At 41.1% G+C, this 20863-nt stretch overlaps 1 protein-coding gene across 4 annotated transcripts in view; it reads right to left on the bottom strand.

Annotated features, from left to right (window-relative positions):
- Positions 1-20863, bottom strand: part of HECW2 (HECT, C2 and WW domain containing E3 ubiquitin protein ligase 2) — a 452881-nt gene that overhangs the window by 311816 nt on the left and 120202 nt on the right. The window lies entirely within an intron of this gene.

Here is a 20863-nt window from a genome sequence, read left to right as displayed (position 1 = left end):
ATGTCATTTATTAATTTAACAATGCACAGGTAATCTAGGAATGTGACTGACCATCAACCAGCTGTGGCAAACACTTGCATTTTTGCAGAAGCAGAACTAGAGCTTGGCAGGTACTACAAGTAACATTAAGTCATAAATGGTGGGAAATTAATATACTTTTTAGAACAGCATGAATTTTACTCTAATAGGTAGATACTTAAAATGTGTGGAAAACTGAGTAACATGATAATTTGGGGGGCACAAAATATTGTTAAGATTTATGAATGTAGGGAATTCTTCAAAAAGCTCATGAAAATGAAAATTAAGAAATCTGTGCATGGATTTAAATTTTTTGCACTAAAATAAGCTTCTCTTTGAGTCCATTTCCCCTGAACTTTTTGAAGTACCCCTTAATACTAATGTTCTCATGCCAAGCAAAAGAAAGTCTTCTCAAAGAATCTTTCACAGATATTAATTTGGACACCAGTTCAGAAAACCCCACTAAAGGTCACAGGTCTTTAACAATCCAATTTATAGAAACATGTACTTTGTGATCGCACAGCTCTACAAAAAATACACAACTTATCTAGAAAGCTATCCATCATTTTATATCTGATAATGGAAACAATTTCTATTGGGATTCTATAGCTATCTACTTTTTTAGAATTGATTCCTTGATTCCTACAAGGTACAGTACAGAATATAATAAGTCGTCACAGGATAAGTTTTTCATAAAAGCATTTTCTAGGAGTACTAATTTCTCTCAAGTGCATGAAATTAAGCAAATTAATCACTGAAATCCAGGCTCTCAAGCATAGTTCCTTTTATTGAATGTGTTCAGCACAGAAAACATGGTATGTACCACACTCCTACACCCTATTTTCAAATCCTTTGGGCCCACAGATGGGGCTCCAATAGCCACAAATATGTTCTGATGTACAACAGTGGCTTTGTCCATGATCTCATGGCTCTACCTCCCAGAGACAATCAATGACCAACATCCAAAAAATCCAGTTAAGAAATGGGCAAAAGATTTGAATAGACATTTCTCAAAAGAAGAAATTTAAAGGGCCAAGACACATGATAAAATGCTCAGGATCACAAGCTATCAGGGAAATGCAAATCAAAACCACAATGAAGTTTAACCTCACCCAAGTTAGAATGGCTCTCATACAGAAATTAACAAACAATAAATGCTGGCAAAGATGTGGTAAAAAGCTATCCTAATCCACTGTTGGTGGGAATGTAAAATAGTACAGGCATGGTAGAAGACAGTGTGGATATACCTCAGAAATCTGTATATAGATCTACCATCTACCAAATGCCCCAGCCATACCATTCCTGGGAATTTACCTAAATGAAAGAAAATCAGCATATGAAAGAGTTATCTGTAACCTTTATGTTTATTACAGCTCAATTCATAATAGCTAAGATATGCAATCAACCTAGAAGTCCATCAACTGATGACTACATAAAGAAATTATGGTATATATACAATATGGAATACTGCTCAAATGAAATTGTGGGCCAGCGCCATGGCTCACTTGGTTAATCCTCTGCCTTGCAGCACTGGCATCCCATATGGGTGCCAGGTTCTAGTCCTGGTTGCTCCTCTTCCAGTCCAGCTCTCTGCTGTGGCCTGGGAAGGCAGTAAAGGATGGCCCAAGTGCTTGGGCCCCTGCACCCGCATGGGAGACCAGCAAGTAGCTTTGGCCATGGTGGCCATTTGGGGGGATAAACCAATGGAAAGAAGACCTTTCTCTCTGTCTCTCTCTCTCACTTTCTAACTCTGTCCCTTATTTGTGGTAACTAATAGAGTACCAAATATATAATGTATAGGAGTGAAATTGACATTTTGAGGTTTGATGATTGTTTATAGCCCTTGTCTTGATTGTTGAGGAACAGTGGTTTCCTTCTTCATACTATTTGTTGAGAATTATTTACTTAGTGTAAGGTTAATCTTATGAGCATAAAGTAAACCAAATATAGATATTTGTAAAAATTAAGAGTGGAAACAGAGGGAGGAGGAAGAAGGTTGGGAGCATGGGTGGGAAGGAGGGTGTGCTGGGAAGTATCACTATTTTCCTGAATCTGTATATATGAAACACATGAAATTTGTAGACCTTAAATAAAAATTTATAAAAACAGAATGTGATAAAATATTTGTAAACTATGCATGTGATAAAGGATTAATATTCAGAAAATACCAAGAGCTCAGGAAATTCAACAACAAAATAGTCCAGTTAAGAAATGTGCAAAGGAAATGAACAGGCTTTTTTCAAATGAAGAAATACCAATGGCCAACAGACATGAAAAATTCTCAAGATGACCAGCCATCAGGGAAACACAAATAAAAAATATAATGGGGTACCATTTCACCCCAGTCAGAATGGTTACTATCCAAAAATCAAAAAATAACTAATGCTAGCAAGAATGTGGAGAAAAGGGTACCCTAATACACAGCTGATAGGAATGCAGATATGTACAACCATTATAGGAAACACTATGGAAATGCCTCAAAAAATTAAAAATGGATCTACTATATAACCCAGCTAACCCACTTCTGGGAATACATCCAAAGGAAGTGAAATCAGCACATGAATGAGATACCAGCAATCCCATGTTTAAAGGAGCCCAATTCACAATAGTAATGATATATATATATGTCCATCAACTGAAGAATAGATTTAAAAAAAAAAAACTCTTTTTTTCTGGAATTCTACTCGATCATGGAAAAGAAATGAAATTCTAACATTTACAACAAAATAGAACTGGATGAAGACCATCATGGTAAGTGAAACAAGCTGGACTGAGAAAGACAAATATTCCTTGTATTCTCTTATGTGTGGGAATTAATATTTATAGATTATAGAAACTGCATGGATGGCATATTATTTGGTACATGGTTTAAATATTGCTTCACTGTATTATATAACTTACGTCACAATAAGTTACATCACAATATACCCTTCTATCCCTACATTAATGATCATTGTCATACATCTTTTATTTTGTGATATTAATATCACAGCTTTCAAGAAAAAATAGTATATACGTGTATGAATAATATCTACATATGAAATATGGAAAATGCTAACAATTGATGAATCTTAAAATCAAAAAGAGGACCAGCACCGTGGCTCACTTGGCTAATCCTCCGCCTGCAGTGCCAGAACCCCGGGTTCTAGTCCTGGTTGCTCCTCTTCCAGTCCAGCTCTCTGCTGTGGCCCAGGAGGGCAGTGGAAAATGGCCCAAGTGCTTGGGCCCTGCACCCACATGGGAGACCGGGAAGAAGTACCCAGTTCCTGGCTTCGGATCAGCATAGCACTGGCCATAGCAGCCATTAGGGGAGTGAACCAATGGAAGGAAGACCTTTCTCTCTGTCTCTCTCTGTCTATAACTCTACCTGTCAAATAAAAAAAAAATCAAAAAGAAAAATACACAATCATGCAAAAAGAAAAAGAATTCACAAGTAAGTGAAGACATAAAATTTTTCTGTTAAAAAAGTTTGCCCAATAAATTAAAGTATTAAACCATTTGTATGAAATCTTGTATGCTTTCTAAAATAAAAGAAACATTTCTCCCAGGCAGTTCTCAGCTTTCAAGTGTTTCAGGAGGAAAATTCTAAGTAGGAGGCAAAATGCATTTTCCCCAAAATCCTTTCAAATGTCACAGGGGATTTCATTTTCAATAGTACCATAATTTAATACAAAGCCTATGTTATTAATTGATTTCCCTTTAATACTTTCCAAATACTTATTGTTCAAAACTTGAATATTTCATATTTATTTTAAATAAAATTGGAATAACATGCCTGGCACATTCTAGGCTCCCACTGCAAGCCTGATGGGTTGAAAGGCAGGGGGTAAGAGGACCACCCAGTCTTCCAGGAGAGAGCATAGGCCCACTAATGAAACAAGTCTCCTGGTCTGGCGCTGTGGCATCGTAGGTTAAGCATCCCCCTGTGGCACCAGCATCCCATACAGGCGCCTGTTGGAGTCCCGGCTATTCCACTTCTGGTTGAACTCTCTGCTGATGGCCTGGGAAAGCAGTGGAGGATGGTCTGAGTGCTTACCCGCCCCCCGGCATCCACGTGCAAGACCCGAAACAGGTTCCTGACTCCTGGCTTTGGATCAGCCCAGCTCCAGCCATTGCAGCTATTTGGGTAGTGATCCAATGGATGGTAGACCTCTTTCTCTGTCTCTCCACCTGTCACTCTGCCTCTCAAATAAACAATTTTTTAAAAAATGAAACAAATATCTAAAGAGACATAAATGCTGGCTTATGAGGCACAGAAACAGCAAGAATTGAAAAGAAGAAACCAGAATGTCCCCAGTATTAACAGTGGCTTCAAGCAAAGAGAGGACTTGATGTAGGCTCTGAAGAGAACTAAGATTAAGACAGGCAAAATGGAGGGAGGGAAAAAATCCCCTGAAGACCTTGTTAATTCACAATGGTTCTTATGACAATGAACGCATTTCCACAGCTTTGTCCCCTTTTACTCAGTAATGTAAAAAGAAGGCTTTATATTGCCCAATAGCTCAGCAGTTTCTGTTGTCTGACTACATGGTTCATTAAAGCAAGCTTGAGCATTCTGTTGCTTAGATCCAACAGTTCAAGTGGATATAGAGGCCCATCAAGGAGGAATGTTTATTATCACTATTCATCTTAACTTTACTCTCAACTGTTATTTTACCAAATATTCACAAACACTTTCATAAAGAATACTATCAAAAAAAAAAAATCAAAGGAGCCAGAGCTTGAAGCTACAACTGTCACTAGAAAAAGCAACCCAGTCCTGCAATTGAGAACAGAAAACACCAGAGATCTGACTTTGTCTTTATTTTTTGACTCAGGAAATTTTACACTGATCTGTATCCCAAAACAAAAGCTCACTACAGCATCTGCAAGAACAGGCAGCAGCCTAGGCCTGGGAAAAGACCACCTCTACCTTATGGTACCTAGGAGAGTACAAAAAACTTGATGATTATTGGGTTTCACTCAGAGAGAAAGAAAAGGCCAAATGGCTCCCATTAAAACCCCACCCAGTAAAAAGTAGGACAGCCAATGTCAGGGCAGAAGAGCAGGGTACATAACTGAAAAACGGCCACAAGATAAACTCATTCCACCAGGACATTATTACTGAAGAGCAAAGCCACCCCTTCTTTCCCAGGTAATGGATAAAGAAGAAGAGGTACAATAAATTTTCCGCCATGAGCACATACAACTTGGTGGCAGAACACAAAAGTGAACCTAGGGCCTTTCACATCACTTCTAGCTCTATCTCATCCATGTGTCTTCTCCTCTCCCAAAAAGAAACTTCTTATCTAAAATCCCAGAAATACCCGCAGACCCTGGAATAATACTCATCACTCCATTACAGACATAAAACAATGAGTAAAGATTTATGCTGTCAATGACACTGCATGCTCTTGACTGTCAAGGTCCTTAGGCTGTTCTTGATATTCTGAACAAGATGTACTACTGATGTTTGGGTGACACACTTCTTCCTTGTGCAGAGATGTTTCCATTACTACAGGAAAGTGGCCCCTGAATTCCAGAAGTCCCTCCCAATGACGATCAAAATTGCTTCCAACACATTTCTCAAACTGCCTTTGACTAGAGTCAAAGTCAAAGTCACTGGGTCATCGAATCACAGCTGTCCACTCCATACCAGAGCTGAGTTTCCGTCTGGTCTTAACCAGTACTCATCAACCCAGGCCCTTTCCCGCCAGCAACCTCTCCGGACTTTCCTTATTTCAATAAACATTTCTGAAGGACTCAACTGGTCTCTGTTCTTCAGTGCATGCTGAAAACTTCCTCAGTCTGTCTTAACAGCAGCTATAGTTGTGTGTTACTCATACTTCAAAATATCTCCAAGATTCCTCTTGCCTATGAAATTGTATACCCTTACCTAGTAGTTGAGATCTTTTATAACTCCACCCCAGTGTTCCTGTCACCCCCCCCCCAAAAAAAAAAACACCTAGTCTCAAATCTCTTGTTCTTCCCTTACCAGGTTCCTACCTAAGCTATCTGCTTTCACATCTCTCCCAGTAATAGGGGTGTCTGCCTCAAAATTCTCTCTCTGCACATTTCTCGTCAAATCACATCAGTTTTGGCAGTCCCTCTCACGTAACTTTTCCAAATTCCCCAACATGAGATTTCTTTCTCCTTCATCCACCTTCCCACGCAGTACTTTACACTTTCTTATCCTTAGATACTTATTTTCGTACTCAGTTATTCACTTTGTGGAAAAAAATGTTATACTGAATTGTTTACCATGTGGCAAAAGCCTTGACTTCTGCTGGGTAAGCCGTCTCTCCTGCATTTCAGTCCATTAGAGTCCTCTCCTCAGGCCCCGAGGGTATTGCAGAGGACCCCAGCCTCAGGCAGTTGGCATATTCCATCCCCTAGTCATAGTGACAGGGTATAGGATGTGCACAAGACAACCAGGCTTTTCTTCGGGAACTGGATAAAGCACTGAGTAGGGAGGATGGAAAGACTGACTGGCTGCAGGACACAGAGCTGAGAGATGAGAGACCTCCTCCTTAACATCACTGTAGGGTCTGACACTGTGGTGTAGCAGGTAAAGCCACCGCCTAAAGTGCCAGCATCCCATATGGGTGCTGGTTCAAGTCCCAGCTGCTCTGCTTCTGATCCAACTTTCTGCTATGGCCTGGGAAAGCAGTAGAAGATGGCCCAAGTCCTTGGGTCTCTGCACTCGCGTTGGAGACCTGAAAGAAGTCCCTGGCTCCTGGATTCGGATCAGCGCAGCTCCGGCAGTTGCAGCCAACTGGCGAGTCTCTGCCTCTCCTCTTTCTGTATAACTCTGATGTTCAAATAAATAAATAAATCTTTTTTAAAAATCACTGCTTTCAGTAAAAACTATGAACTTCTCACTTAGGCAAGCTTGAAGGCTCTCACTACCACTGAGTTCTACCTATGCCATCATTCTATTGTCAGTTGGCATAAGGTCTGACCTCTCATGTTACCTCCATGCTTAGCTCAGCTGGGCCACTATACACTATGCCTATGGACATAAACACATAGGCACTGAACTTGTTAAGTGCTCAAGAAATGTTCCTGGCATGAATTTGAGAGTAAATATTTTATTTGGGAGAGGAAATAAAGGATTTAATTTTAGCCCTTTGCAGTCTCTCTCTAGTCATCACCTTATCACTTATAGTCAGTAGACAACAAAAAGCTTTCATTAGCAAATTCCAAGAGGCTTTGGAATTTGTAATTAAACTCTTCTGTGAAAACCCATGCTTTCTTTCAGGATTACTTAAGTACTTGTGGCATATGGCAAAGCAGGTGTCTGGCAGCAAATGTTTTTTAAAAGATCATCTGAAGACCACAAACTTGCTTCTCATTTCTAAATTTAGGTGAAATACCACAATTTTAACTTGGCTTCCCCAATCCTTTCAAGTACATATTAATTTCATCCTATGTAGAAGCCATAGGTTTATTAGGTGCTGCAAGAAGAGAGACAGAGTTGCTCTGTTCTAGGTCCAAGCAATTTTCACAGTTGCTATTTGTGCCCAGAACATAAATACATTGGAAAAATAAGCACAGATATGCCCTGCCACATTGGGATGCTGTGGAATTACTTCCAGAGGAAGGCAGCAGCAGACCATCCCCCAAGAACCACATCACTGGGTGTGATTCATTTTCAGACTAAGTGACCTGATTCAAGTGCGCAAAACTCTCGAGCTTGCAAGCTCAGAAACCTCTTTGTGCCAGCCCACCAAGCTAATGCATCTTCAAAGGCGGCTTCCATAAAATAAACTCCTGGACCAATATGGGAACTCAAAATGCCAATTAGTTTACAATAAAAAAAAACTGTCGCGGGAACTTGAAAAACTGAAATTCATCTGTTTACTACATTCTCTCCAGCAGCTAAGGTATGTGGAAGACAAATAATAATCATAATACTTCAGTGAACACTAAAATCAAAGAAAAAGGATTTAGATGCCTTTACAAAGTGTACCTCATATGAGATAGCTTCAGAGACTTTGTTACTGTAAAGATACTTGCAGTTGACCACTACTTGCTCGTGGGGGGTCAATTTTCTCTATGCTTTCTAACTACCTTCTCTTCAGTATAAGCTACTTAGTTTATAGGACTCAATCAAAAATAAAAATATGCAGTACCCTTGTTCAAATTGTGGTGGAAAAGTGCCACTTACATGTATTAAAATAGAGGCCGGCATTGTAGGTCAGGAGGCCATCACCTACAATGCCAGCATCCTATACGGGCACTGTTCAAGTCCTGGCTGCTCCATTTCCAATCCAGGTCCCTGCTAATGTGCCTGGGAAAGGAGTAGAAGCTGGTCCATGTACTTGGGCCCCTGCCACCCACATGGGAGACTCATATGGAGTTCTGGGCTCCCACTTTTGGCCTGGTCCAGCTCCAGCTCCTTCTCCTTCTCCTCCTCCTCCTCCTTCTCTTTCTCTTTCTCACTCATTCTCTCTCTTTCTGTCTCTCTCTCTCTGTGTCTTCTCTCTCTCTTGCTTGCTCCCTCTCTGTGACTCTTCCTTTAAAGCAAATAAATAAATCTTTAAACATAATAAATAAAGGTACCAAAATACAGTAGCCCCCTTCCCCTTATCTGCAGTTAAACTTTCTGCAGTTTTAGTTACTTGGGGTCAACTGCATTCAAAAAATACTCCATGGAAAATTCCATAAATAAATAAATCTTTAATATATATATATATATTTCACATCCTGTGAGATACCTTCACTCTATTGATTGTTTCTTCTAATATAAAATGCATAATATCTGTTCTTTGCATATTAACACAAATTTTAAAAGTTAAAAAAATAAGCTTCTGAGTTGGAAGTAAAAAAAGAATACATTGATCTCAAGTAATTAATTTAGTCAATGGATATTTAATGAACCTTATATGCCTATATGAGGTATATTAAATTATTTGCTACAGAAATGAAAAATTATGCAATACCTTGAAGAATTCACTTTAAATGAAGAAGACATCCATGAAAGCAAACATTTAGTCTGATAAGTGTTATCAAATCATTTGGCACAGATGTACAAAGGAAGGGCAGCCCAGCACAGTGGGGGTGGCATGAACCTCTTCCAGACTTGTCCCATTAAGTAATGAGAACATTCTGCCAAGAAAACTGATACCACCTAGAAGCCACATATTCCTACTCCTTCAAATTTTTGGACTCTAGGGTATGAGAACATACTACCATCTCTGAAAAATGACACAGTTGTGCTGAAAAAAAAAAAAACAAATTTGTTCATGTCTACAGTTCTATCAATTCACAAGAAATACAAGGGACAGGGGACTATATTAATCTAACCACAAGGAATGCATTCAGCAAAATTCAGACTATGGGAAATTCTATGGGGAACTGATTTCTTCAAAAATTAAATTGCAAGCATAAAATAGGTAGAGGAGCACTTATTAAAAGTAAAAGAGACTTGGGGCTGGTGCTGTGGTATAGTAGGTTAAGCCTCCAGCTGCGGTGCCTGTCATCCCATATGGGTACCAGTTCAAGTCCCAGCTGCTCCACTTCCCATCCAGCTCCCTGCTAATGGCCTAGGAAAGCAACAGGGGATTGCCCAAATGCTTAGGGCCCATGCACCCACGTGGGAGATCCGGAAGAAGTTCCTGGATCCTGACTTTGTATCATTCTAGCTCCAGATGTTGCAGCCACTGGGGAGTGAACCAACAGATCAAAGATCTCTCAGTCTAACTTTCCCTCTCTCTCCGTAACTCTGCCTTTTGAACAAAATAATTTCATAAATCATTTGAATGTAAAAGAGACTTGAAAGTCATATCAACCAACTGAAAACTATGCTCTCATATGAATTTTTTTTGAATCTTTGGGGAGGAAAATTATGACACTTAGGAAACCAAGACATTTAATGAAATCAAGGAACTGTTCATTTTTCAGATGTGATATTAGCATTATAGTTAGTATTCAAGAGGTAACAGAACATAATGGTTCAGGGTGTAAGAATATATTTCTTGGTTTCAAATTTCTCTTTTGGGACTGCAACAAGTATGGATAAGTTCCATGGCCTCTCAGTTCAACAAGAAAAATAATGGTTCCTACTTCATTAATGCAGACTATGAGTTGTAGCAAGAAAACGTGCTAGTACAGTGCCTGCTTCACAGGAGGCATCCTTCAATGTCTGCATCACCAGTGAAGTGATGAGGTACTTCTTAAAACTTTTGCTTTTGATTTCACTCAGCACAGTTGCTCTAGTATCTGAACAATGTTTTTCCTCTTGCATCATTATATACCACACACCTATTAAACAATCAAGACTTAGTCTACCTTTAAAGTTTGTGTTAAAAATAACTTCATTCATAATCTTTCTAAAGTTTTACACCAGCCTGGTCCCAAGGGCTGTCAAGCACACACTGAAGCCTGGAGGACATCACTGAATGGGAGTTCACCACTCACATCCTTGCCTTGGTCATTCCCTGCACAGTCACCCTCATCTGTTTCTGCTGTCCCAGCTGCCAAATTCACATTCATTATTCCTATTATTGTCCTAAGGATGTGAATGTTCAAGTACCACCCCAAGAATCAAGGAGTGTCCAGAAATGTCCTGGTTCATATCCTAAGCTTGGCCTACTTGGGAAAAACTTTTTCAGTCCACTCACCCCTTAATTCATACACACAGGATCCAGGTACTCCCAACTTCAAGGAGCAACAAACTCATGCCTCTTTCCCTTTAGGTTTGTGCTCTGTATTTTGTGATTTAACAACATTCACTGTTGCTGCTTATGTCTAGGGCTACAGAAGTCCCTCCAAGTTTGGAAGTCCTCCCCTCCCTAATTCTGCAGCAATCCTGACCCTTTCTACACTGCACAGTAGAGAAGGGAAGAACCCTTGATAAATCCTTAACATCAAGAACAGTGTGATTATCTTTTGCATTCTTCAAAGCTCACTTATTTGGTGACTTATACACTGAAGCATTATCAAAACTCTTGCTGAATTTTTCTAGTTGCTGCAGTAGTTTAGAGAGTGAACCCCTGAATGGAAGATCTCTTTGTCTCTCCCTCTCTCTCTAACTTAGCCTTTCAAATAAAATAAATAAATCTTTTGGGGAGGAAAAAGGACACCAGTGACTGCAGCACCATAGTAACACTTAACATGGAGGTAAGCCATAGAGCACAGTACAAGCAGAGAACCAACTTAGCATCAGGTGTTAATGCCATCTGAAAGGCATTTAGGAGAGCACCCTAAACATCTAAGGGCATACAGAGCAATACTCATCATTCTTTCTTCTGAAATGAAAATTTATAATAATTATTAACTAAAATTAGGAAAAGAAACCCATGTCTTCACAGTATTAATTAAAATGTCTGCCATTTCCTTTATGAAGGTGCCTATTTCACAGTTACGTTAAAGTACACTTAAAATTATGTAAGAAGCAATGCCTTTAGGAAAAAATTTAATTTGCATTACACTTCAGTTTAAAGCTTCTAAGTTGAAGTCTGCAATCTTAGAGAAAGTGAGTAGCCAGAAGGAATTCAAAAAGAAAAGAAAGTACAAACAGGTTAATGAACAGGATAATGGACTTGAATAGAAGGGAGGGTCTTTGAAACACAAAGTTTAGCAACCTGAAGCTTACATATGGGACCTTCAAGGAAATACCATTTGGTTATCTGACAGTTTCTTAATTAGATCATTATTTGTACTTTTCTTGAATAAGCAACATAATTGCTTCACAATATAAAAAAATTTTATTAAGAAAATGTCACAACCCAGTTAAAGTCATTTACCAATAATCATAATTTGTAGATTTTCTTTTGCATTCCATTAAAGCCAAATCTGGAAATGTGAGGATACAAAATTTCCCAAACCAAAGCTCAGGTGTCTAAACAAGAAGTAGATTACCCGGAATATATTCTAACCCCAGGAAAGCATAATCTTTCAGTCAAGAGAAAGGAAGCTTATATAGAGAGTCACCACAAACTAAAAAGCAGTTCTTCTTCTACCTCTTAAGTCTTCATAGGTGAACTCAAAAGACACGGCTGCTTATTCCTGTGACCTCTCCAAAAAGCAGGAAGCAAAGCTAAGCTTTTGCTCTCATCACATCAAGACTGCTGCACCTTAAGGCAAACATGCTGTACCTGCCTCTTCTTTTGATTTTCTCTGAGAGCTGTTATAGACAAAAAAACCTACTTAATGGGTTCTTCTATTATAATTCTCTATGCCCAGGCTAAATAGTTTTATAATCTGCATAAGGGTAGCCTATCACCACCAACTATCTGGGAGTCTATAAGATGTTCTTTCCATCTTCAGGGGCACTCTACTTGCAATTGTTTTTGTTCCAGTTTTCCTTATGCTGATGATATACTTAATATGTTTCAGAACTCAATGACTTCTGAGAATAACTGACCATGCAGGGGACACAGCCATTGATGGTGACTGAAAATTCTCCAGCTCATCAAACAAATTTGTTAGATTAGAAAGGCAGAGACTTCCAGACCCAGGACAGGTAGGACCGACACTCCTGATAAACAGGAAGCAGCTATAGAAGATACAATGATCTCTTAAGATTAAGGTCTGGAATCTCTGAGGGGGGAATGATATAAGCAGGCAGATAGGATTAAATTGATTATGTTTGTGAGCTGGAGACCACACCCCCTGTATGCTCTCATGTCCCTACCTGACCTCACCTGTATGCCCATTTGCCCATTTGCAAATCAGACTACATAACCACTCCCCTTTGAATGTAAATTAAAGTCCTGGAGCATGGTGGGCCCCTCCCTTGTTGTTCCGCACACCCAAGAGTGCAGCCTTCTGGCTACCCGCTCTCTGCTTTCCTGCCTGCACGCTTGCTCCACGTTCCACCTGGCCTGCTTTCTGCCTGGCATGGGCCCTGCTTGTGTTTCTAGACTTCTTTCTCCCCTAAATAAAGCCCTCACCGTCCTGTGCATTTCTCTCACTGAATAAAAAGTTAAAATTTACCAAAAAAAAGTTAGCAGGGGAACTCACAAGATAATCATTAATTCAACAGTATTAATATTGTATGTTTTCTATTACAGTAATGAATACTACATAATAGCAATATTTTCTCACAGTTCTGAAGGTTAGTAGTCCATGATGAAGATGTCAGCAAGGTGTATTTCTTCTGAGGCCTTTTTCCTTAGTTTGTATATGACTGTCTTCTTCCTTCATCCTCACATAGTCTTCCCTCTGCATGTCTTTGTGTCCAGTTATCTCTACTATAAGGGCCCTATTCATGTGGATTTTAGGGCTCACTTTAATGATCTATTTATAATTTAATGTATTTTTTAAGATTTACTTATTTGTTTGAAAGTCAGAGTTAGAGAGAGAGCAGGGATAGAGAGAGAGAGAGATCTTCCATCTGTTGGTTCACTCCTCAAATGGACACAATGACCAGGGCTGGGCCAGGAGGAAGCCAGGAGCCTGAAACTCCATCTGGATTTCCCACATTAGTGGCAGGGGCCCAAGCACTTGGGGCATCTTCTATTGCATTTCCAGGTACTTTGGCAGGGACCTGAATGGGAAGTGGAGCAGCCAGGACTCACACTGGCAAATCACATGGGATGCTGGCATTGCAGGTGATGGCTTAACCTGCCATCTGTACAGTACAAGCCCCTGTACAACATCTTAAAACTTCATAAAAATCCTCTCTCTAAATACAGCCCTTCTGAGTACTGGGGCTTGGGACTTCAACATATGAATTTTGAAAGGGCAAGATTCAGCCTTTACACATACATGCCTTCTGTGTGCCAGACACTAGAATGGAGACTAGGAATACACTTGAGGCTGCATCACCACTGTTTCTTCATCTACCCCACTGGCCCTTCAGTTTTCATCATTCTCTTTCAGAAGTTAGTCACATATATATAGCAAATGAAGGACAGAAAAATAAACAGACATGAAATCTAATGAAGTGCAGATTATAACTGATAAATCATCTGACCATTTTGAAAAAGAAGGTTGGAAACAGGAAAGAAATGAGAACTACAGAGAAGAAATAAGCTAACCTGGTCCTCTACAGCTGACCACCCTACAGCAGAATGGTCAGCCTTCACCCCAGTCTCTACCCATGGGTTCCCAGATTCCTGCCTAGAAACTCACTGGCTTCGATAGCAATAAGGCCACCAAACAGCATTGAACACATACTGTTCAAGTCAAGTAAAATGCTATCTGAAGGGAAGCTCAGGTTGGTTTCTATGCTCTAAACTACTGTTAGATTGTCTTATAGCCTCACCTTAGTAAGTAGGGTTAACCACTTGGGCCTGCTACTACCTTGTCCCTAACACATTTCCAGGATCTGTATGTGTCAGTAAACACATTTACCAGAGAGTCCAGACCACAGAAATCACATTAAGATTACTATCACCCTCCCAGTCCAGCAACTCAATAGTCTTTATTTTCTTTTATTCCTTTTGTTCTTCTACTTGGGGCCATGAGTTGTACTCACTGTAGGCTCAGAAGGGAAAAATAATTATTTCATCATGTAGTACAACAGGCCAGAACTTAAACTAACTTCATGAGAACAATGATTTAATTACCTTTAAAATATCGGAACAGTAGGAGTGATGGAAAGTAGTACATTTCTGCAGGGTAATTTAGTAATATACATCAACTTATTATCCTTAAAAATTTCATTCTTTTCCGATTTATAATTTCATGACTAGAAATTTTCCACAAATATGTGTGTAACAATTTGAATACCATAATGTAATTTACATCATTAAAATCTGGAAACAATGTTAGCTCCCAAGATACTTGTTTAAAAACAAGTATGGGGGCCAGCGCCATGGCTCACTTGGTTAATCCTCCACCTTGTGGCGCCAGCATCCCATATGGGTGCCGGGTTCTAGTCCCGGTTGCTCTTCCAGTCCAGCTCTCTGCTGTGGCCCCGGAGGGCAGGGGAGGATGGCCCAGATGCTTGGGCCTCTGCACCCACAAGGGAGACCAGGAAGAAGCACCTGGCTCCTAGCTTCGGATCAGCACAGCACTAGCCATAGCGCCCTTTTGGGAAGTGAACCAACAGAGGGAAGACCTTTCTCTCTGTCTCTCTCTCTCACTGTCTATAACTCTCAAATAAATTTAAAAAAAAAACAAGTATGGAACATTTAAAATAATAATAAATCCTCATTAAAAATATTTAATAATATGGAAAATATATAATCTACAGTTAAATTTATGACTTAAAAATATTAAAAACTACTATAATATGATCTCACTCTTTTTAACTATCTTACATTTATTTCAGATATGAATTTTCCTTGTGCCCTGACTAGAATATAATCTTTGCTTAAGATGAAATCACATACATCAATTTAAATATATGAAAGTTATAAAAGTTTGACATTAAAACAAAAATGAGTAAATCCTGAAAGTCAACTGGAACATTTTTGGATTCTCCCTTGTTTTCAAGTTATCCTAAAGGCAATATAATCTGAATGCTAAGGCAGCTACATATGGACTTTCCTTTTATTCCTTACTTTTATCTAGTGCAGTGGGTTATATCCATAAAATCTTCTATACTTTCTTTTATGGTTAAGTCAAAAGATGTTTTTTCATGAGTGCTTTGACTGAACCCCTGGTGACTACCATAGATACATAGAGAGTACATTCTTACGTACTCCAAATTTAGGAACAATCATGGCTGATTTAATTATCTAGTTTCTCATTGAAAAGTGGATAGAAACACCACCGTAAAATAGGCAGGGGATGGTTGGCTGCTAAATGCAGGCTCAGAGGCAGCAAACTCAGGAAAGCAAAAGGAGCTGGAGCTCCAGAACCAAAGAAATGGCAGGGTGCTTAATGTAGTTGAACATCCCTTATCGGAAAATCCAATATCTGAAATGCTCTACAACCCAAAACTTTGGGCATCAGACAGAAATAATATTCATATATATTACTTATGTATTTTGCAAATGTATATAAAGTGCACAAATTACATGTATTTCATATGTACAGATTTAGGATCATAGTGATACTTCCCACCCTACCTCTGCTCCCACCCTCTCTCCTTCTTCCTTTGTTATTCTTTCTCTTAGTTTATTTTTTTTAAAGATTTGTTTTATTTATATGAAAGGCAGAGTTACAGAGAGAGGGAGAGACAGACAGAGAGACAGAGAGAGAGAGAGATCTTCCATCTGCCACTTCTCCAAATGGTCACCATGTTCGGGGGCTGGGCCAAGCCGAAGCCAGGAGCCAGAAGCTTCTTCCAGGGCTCCCACATGGATATAAGGGCCCACGAACTTGGTCCATCTTCCACTGCTTTCCCAAGTGCATTAGCATGGAGCTGGATCAGAAGTGGAGCAGCCTGGACTCAATCCAGCACCCATATGGGATGCCTGTGCTGTAGGCCATGGCTTTAACCCACTGCACCAGAGCTCCGGCCCTATTCAGTTTATTTTATAAGCATAAGCTTAATCCTCCACTAAGAAAAGAATTCAACAAATAGTAAGAAGAAAAAACACTGATTCTCAACAGTAGAGATAAAGGCTATAAACCATAATCAAATCTCAAAATGTCAATTTCATTCATATACATTTTTTTAAGGATCAGCTAAATACACACCGGACTAGTGGTGGAATTCCAGGTTAATATATTACCTCCCTGTGTTTTTCCATGACTAACAATAATCAAAAGAAAATATAACCTTAAAAATAAGATAGTAGAGGGCCAGCGCCGTGGCTTACTAGGCTAATCCTCCGCCTTGCGGCGCCGGCACACCGGGTTCTAGTCCCAGTCGGGGCGCCGGATTCTGTCCCAGTTGCCCCTCTTCCAGGCCAGCTCTCTGCTGTGGCCAGGGAGTGCAGTGGAGGATGGCCCAAGTCCTTGGGCCCTGCACCCCATGGGAGACCAGGATAAGTACCTGGCTCCTGCCATCGGATCAGCGCAGTGCGCTGGCCGCGGTGGCCATTGGAGGGTGAACCAACGGCAAAGGAAGACCTTTCTCTCTGTCTCTCTCTCTCACTGTCCACTCTGCCTGTCAAAAAAATAAAAAAATAAAAAAAATAAGATAGTAGATAAGATTTTCTTTTTTCATAAACACCTGATCCCACCTTCAAGGAGGCTAAACAAACCTCATTTATCTAGTATTTCCTGTTAACGATCCAGATCCATTCCACTCCTGATGTGGTCCTCAGACAGCAGCATATGTGACATCTTTTTAGCATCTTTAGAGGCCTCCTCTTAGACTTGCCAGTCCCTACATTAAGCAGAGTGACAGAGAAGCAGAGGCAGAAAGATGGAGAGAGAGAGAGGTCTTCCATGTGCTGGTTCACTCCTCAAATGGCTACAACTGCCAGAACTGGGCCAATCTGAAGCCAGGAGCCAGGAGCTTCTTCTGGGTCTCCCACACGGGTGCAGGGGCCCAAGGACTTGGGCCATCTTCTACTGCTTTCCTAGGCTATAGCAGAGAGCTGGTTCAGAAGCGGAGCAGCTGGGACTCAAACCAGCACCCATATGGGATTCCAGCACTGCAGATTCCAGCTTTTACCCCCTACACCACAGCATCGGCCCCACCATAATTTCTTTATCCAGCCATCAGTTGATGGACATCTGAGTTGATTCTGTATCTTTGCTATGATCATGGGGGCACAAATCATTCCTTCATATGCTGGTTTCAATTGTTTGGGTAAATTCCCAGGGGTGAGATTGTTGGGCCACATGGTAGACCTATTTTCAGATTTCTGAGGTATGTCCACACTGTCTTCCACAATGGCTGCACCAGCTGACACTCCCACAAACAGTAGATTAGGGTACATTTTCACATACATCCTCACCAGCATTTATTGTTTGATTTCTGTGAGAGCCATTCTCATTGGAGTGAGGTGAAACCTCATTGTGCTTTTGATTTGCATTTTCCTGATGGCTAGTGATCCTGAGCATTTTCTCATGAGTCTGTTGGCCATTTGATCATTTCAATTTTCTCTTTTGAAAATGCCTGTTCTAGGGGCTGGCACTGTGGCACAGCAGGTTAAAGTCCTGGCCTGAAGCACTGGCATCCCATAAGGGCACTGGTTCTAGTCCATATTGCTCCTCTTCAGATCCAGCTCTCTGCTATGGCTTTGGATAGCAGTAGAAGATGGCCCAAGTCCTTGGGCCTCTGCACCTACATAAGAGACCAGGAAGAAGCACCTGGCTCCTGGCTTCAGATCAGCGCAGCTCTGGCCATTGCGGCCATCTGGGGAGTGAATCAGCAGATGGAAGTCCTCTCTCTCTGTCTCTACCTCTCTCTGTAACTCTTTCAAGCAAATAAAATAAGTCTTTTAAAAAATGCCTGTTCTAGTCCTTTGCCCATTTCTTAAGTGAATTGTTTTGTCATTGTTGAGTTTCTCGAACTCTTTTTAGATTCTGTATATGTGCTGATGAAGCAAGCACATCTTTATAGATTCTGGATATTGATCCTTCATGATTTTCACCATTTGCAATATTTTCTCTTATTCTGTCAGTTCCCTCTTCACTTTGCTGAGTGTTTCACCTTCATTCATAAATGAGAGCTTTGAAGGGTACAGTATTCTGGGTTGACAGTTTGTTTTTCTGTTAAGACTTGTACCATGTCTCTCCATTCCCTGAGCCTGTAGTGTTTCTGATGAAAAGTCAGCTGTTAGTATAATTGGAGATCCTCTGAAAGTAATCTGAAATTTCTTTCATGCGTATTTTAGAATAATTTATCTTTAACTGTTTAAAGTTTGACTGCAATGTGTCATGGTGAAGATCTTTTCTGGTCATGTCTATAAAGAGTTTTACATGCCTCATGTACTTGGACGTCACTTTCTTTCTCCAAATTAGGGAAGTTTTCTGTAATGATTTCACTGAATTGGCTTTCAAATCATTCTCTTCCCACACTTCAGGAACTTCCAAGACCCATATGTTGAGTCATTTGATAGTATCCCAAAAATCTCCAGCACTGTTTTTATTTTTCCAATTTCTTCTCATTTTTTCGGTTTGACTGAACAATTTCCAAAGATTTGTTTTCTAGCTCAGATATTCCTTCTTCTGCATCACCAAGTCTGTTTTTAAGATTTTCCACCTAGGCCGGCGCTGAGGCTCACTAGGCTAATCCTCCGCCTTGCAGCGCCTGCACACCGGGTTCTAGTCCCGGTCGGGGCGCCGGATTCTGTCCCGGTTGCCCCTCTTCCAGGCCAGCTCTCTGCTGTGGCCCAGGAGTGCAGTGGAGGATGGCCTAAGTGCTTGGGCCCTGCACCCCATGGGAGACCAGGAGAAGCACCTGGCTCCTGCCATCGGATCAGCGTGGTGCGCTGGCCGCAGCACGCCAGCCGTGGCGGCCATTGGAGGCTGAACTAACAGCAAAGGAAGACCTTTCTCTCTGTCTCTCTCTCTCTCACTGTCCACTCTGCCTGTCAAATAAATAAATAAATAAAAACGACTTTCCACTGCATTTTTCATTCCACATGTTGAATTCTTCATTTCTAATATCTCATTTTGATTTCACTTCAAAAATCTTTTTTTTTTTTTGCCCGGCAGAGTTAGACAGTGAGTGAGAGAGAGAGAGACAGAGAGAAAGGTCTTCCTTCCATTGGTTCACACCCCCCCCCCACAATAGTCGCTACAGCCGGCACTGTGCTGATCCAAAGCCAGGAGCCAGGTGCTTCCTCCTGGTCTCCCATGCGGGTGCAGGGCCCAAGCACTTGGGCCATCCTCCACTGCCTTCCCAGGCCACAGCAGAGAGCTGGACTGGAAAAGGAGCAACTGGGACAGAATCTGGCGCCCCAACCAGGACTAGAACCTGGGGTACCGGCACTGCAGACAGAGGATTAGCCTAGTGAGCCATGGCGCTGACCCAAAAATCTCAATTTCATGGGAAAAATTTTTATTCATGTCATATATGAATTTCTTTAGTACATGAATTTGCTTCTCATTGTTTTTGAGTAATTCTATGATTAGTCTTTTAAATTTTTTTTTTTTTTTTTTTTTTTTTTGACAGGCAGAGTGGACAGTGAGAGAGAGACAGAGAGAGAAAGGTCTTCCTTTGCCGTTGGTTCACCCTCCAATGGCCGCCGCTGCAGCCGGCGCACCGCGCTGATCCTGGCAGGAGCCAGGAGCCAGGTGCTTTTCCTGGTCTCCCATGGGGTGCAGGGCCCAAGCACCTGGGCCATCCTCCACTGCACTCCCTGGCCATAGCAGAGAGCTGGCCTGGAAGAGGGTCAACCGGGACAGAATCCGGCGCCCCAACCGGGACTAGAACCCGGTGTGCCGGCGCCGCAAGGTAGTCTTTTAAATTTCACTTCAGGAATTTCATCAATCTTCATGTTCACATGGTAATATTGAAGTGTTGTGTTCCTTTGGGGGGTGTCATATTGTCTTCCTTATTATTTCTTTAATTTCTGCACTTATTTTTAGGCATTTGTGGAAATTTTTTTCCTGATGGCTTTTATCTGAATTATGCCTCTGTGGCCTAGTGGACTGTCCACTCTTTCAGTGAAAACCTAGAGCTTTGTGTTGGGTGTGGCCAAGGAGCTCTGGTCAGTGCTCCAGTGTGGGGCGAGTATCCAGGGTGACACCCAAGTTGGGCATGGTAGATCTCCTCTTGTTAGCAGAAAAGAAAGTATAATCACCTCTGTTGGTTCAATCACACCCTCACCTCCTCTCTCCAAGGTAATCAATGCCTGGATGTTATCTGACATTGGATGCAATACCCGTCCACACTGCCATATGACTCACACAAAGGGTCTGTGAGTCCTCAGTGTGAGGCATGGATCCTGTTGTAATGACCCACTCCGGGCAACCAGTGAACTCTGAGCTTATGGAGCCACTCACAGTGACTGCCCAGAGACTCAGCTGTACCCTGCACACTCTCATGCAGTCAGAATCCCCACAGTCACAGGGTGCACTGGATCTACTCTGCCCTGCTGGCCTTCCCAGCCACAGAAAG

The sequence above is a fragment of the Oryctolagus cuniculus genome, chromosome 3 (genome assembly GCF_051225735.1).
Source record: "Oryctolagus cuniculus isolate XC-2025 breed Fujian yellow rabbit chromosome 3, ASM5122573v1, whole genome shotgun sequence".
Lineage (NCBI taxonomy): Eukaryota > Metazoa > Chordata > Mammalia > Lagomorpha > Leporidae > Oryctolagus > Oryctolagus cuniculus.
Note: the sequence above shows the minus strand (reverse complement) of the source record. Positions and strands in the feature narration are given on the sequence as shown.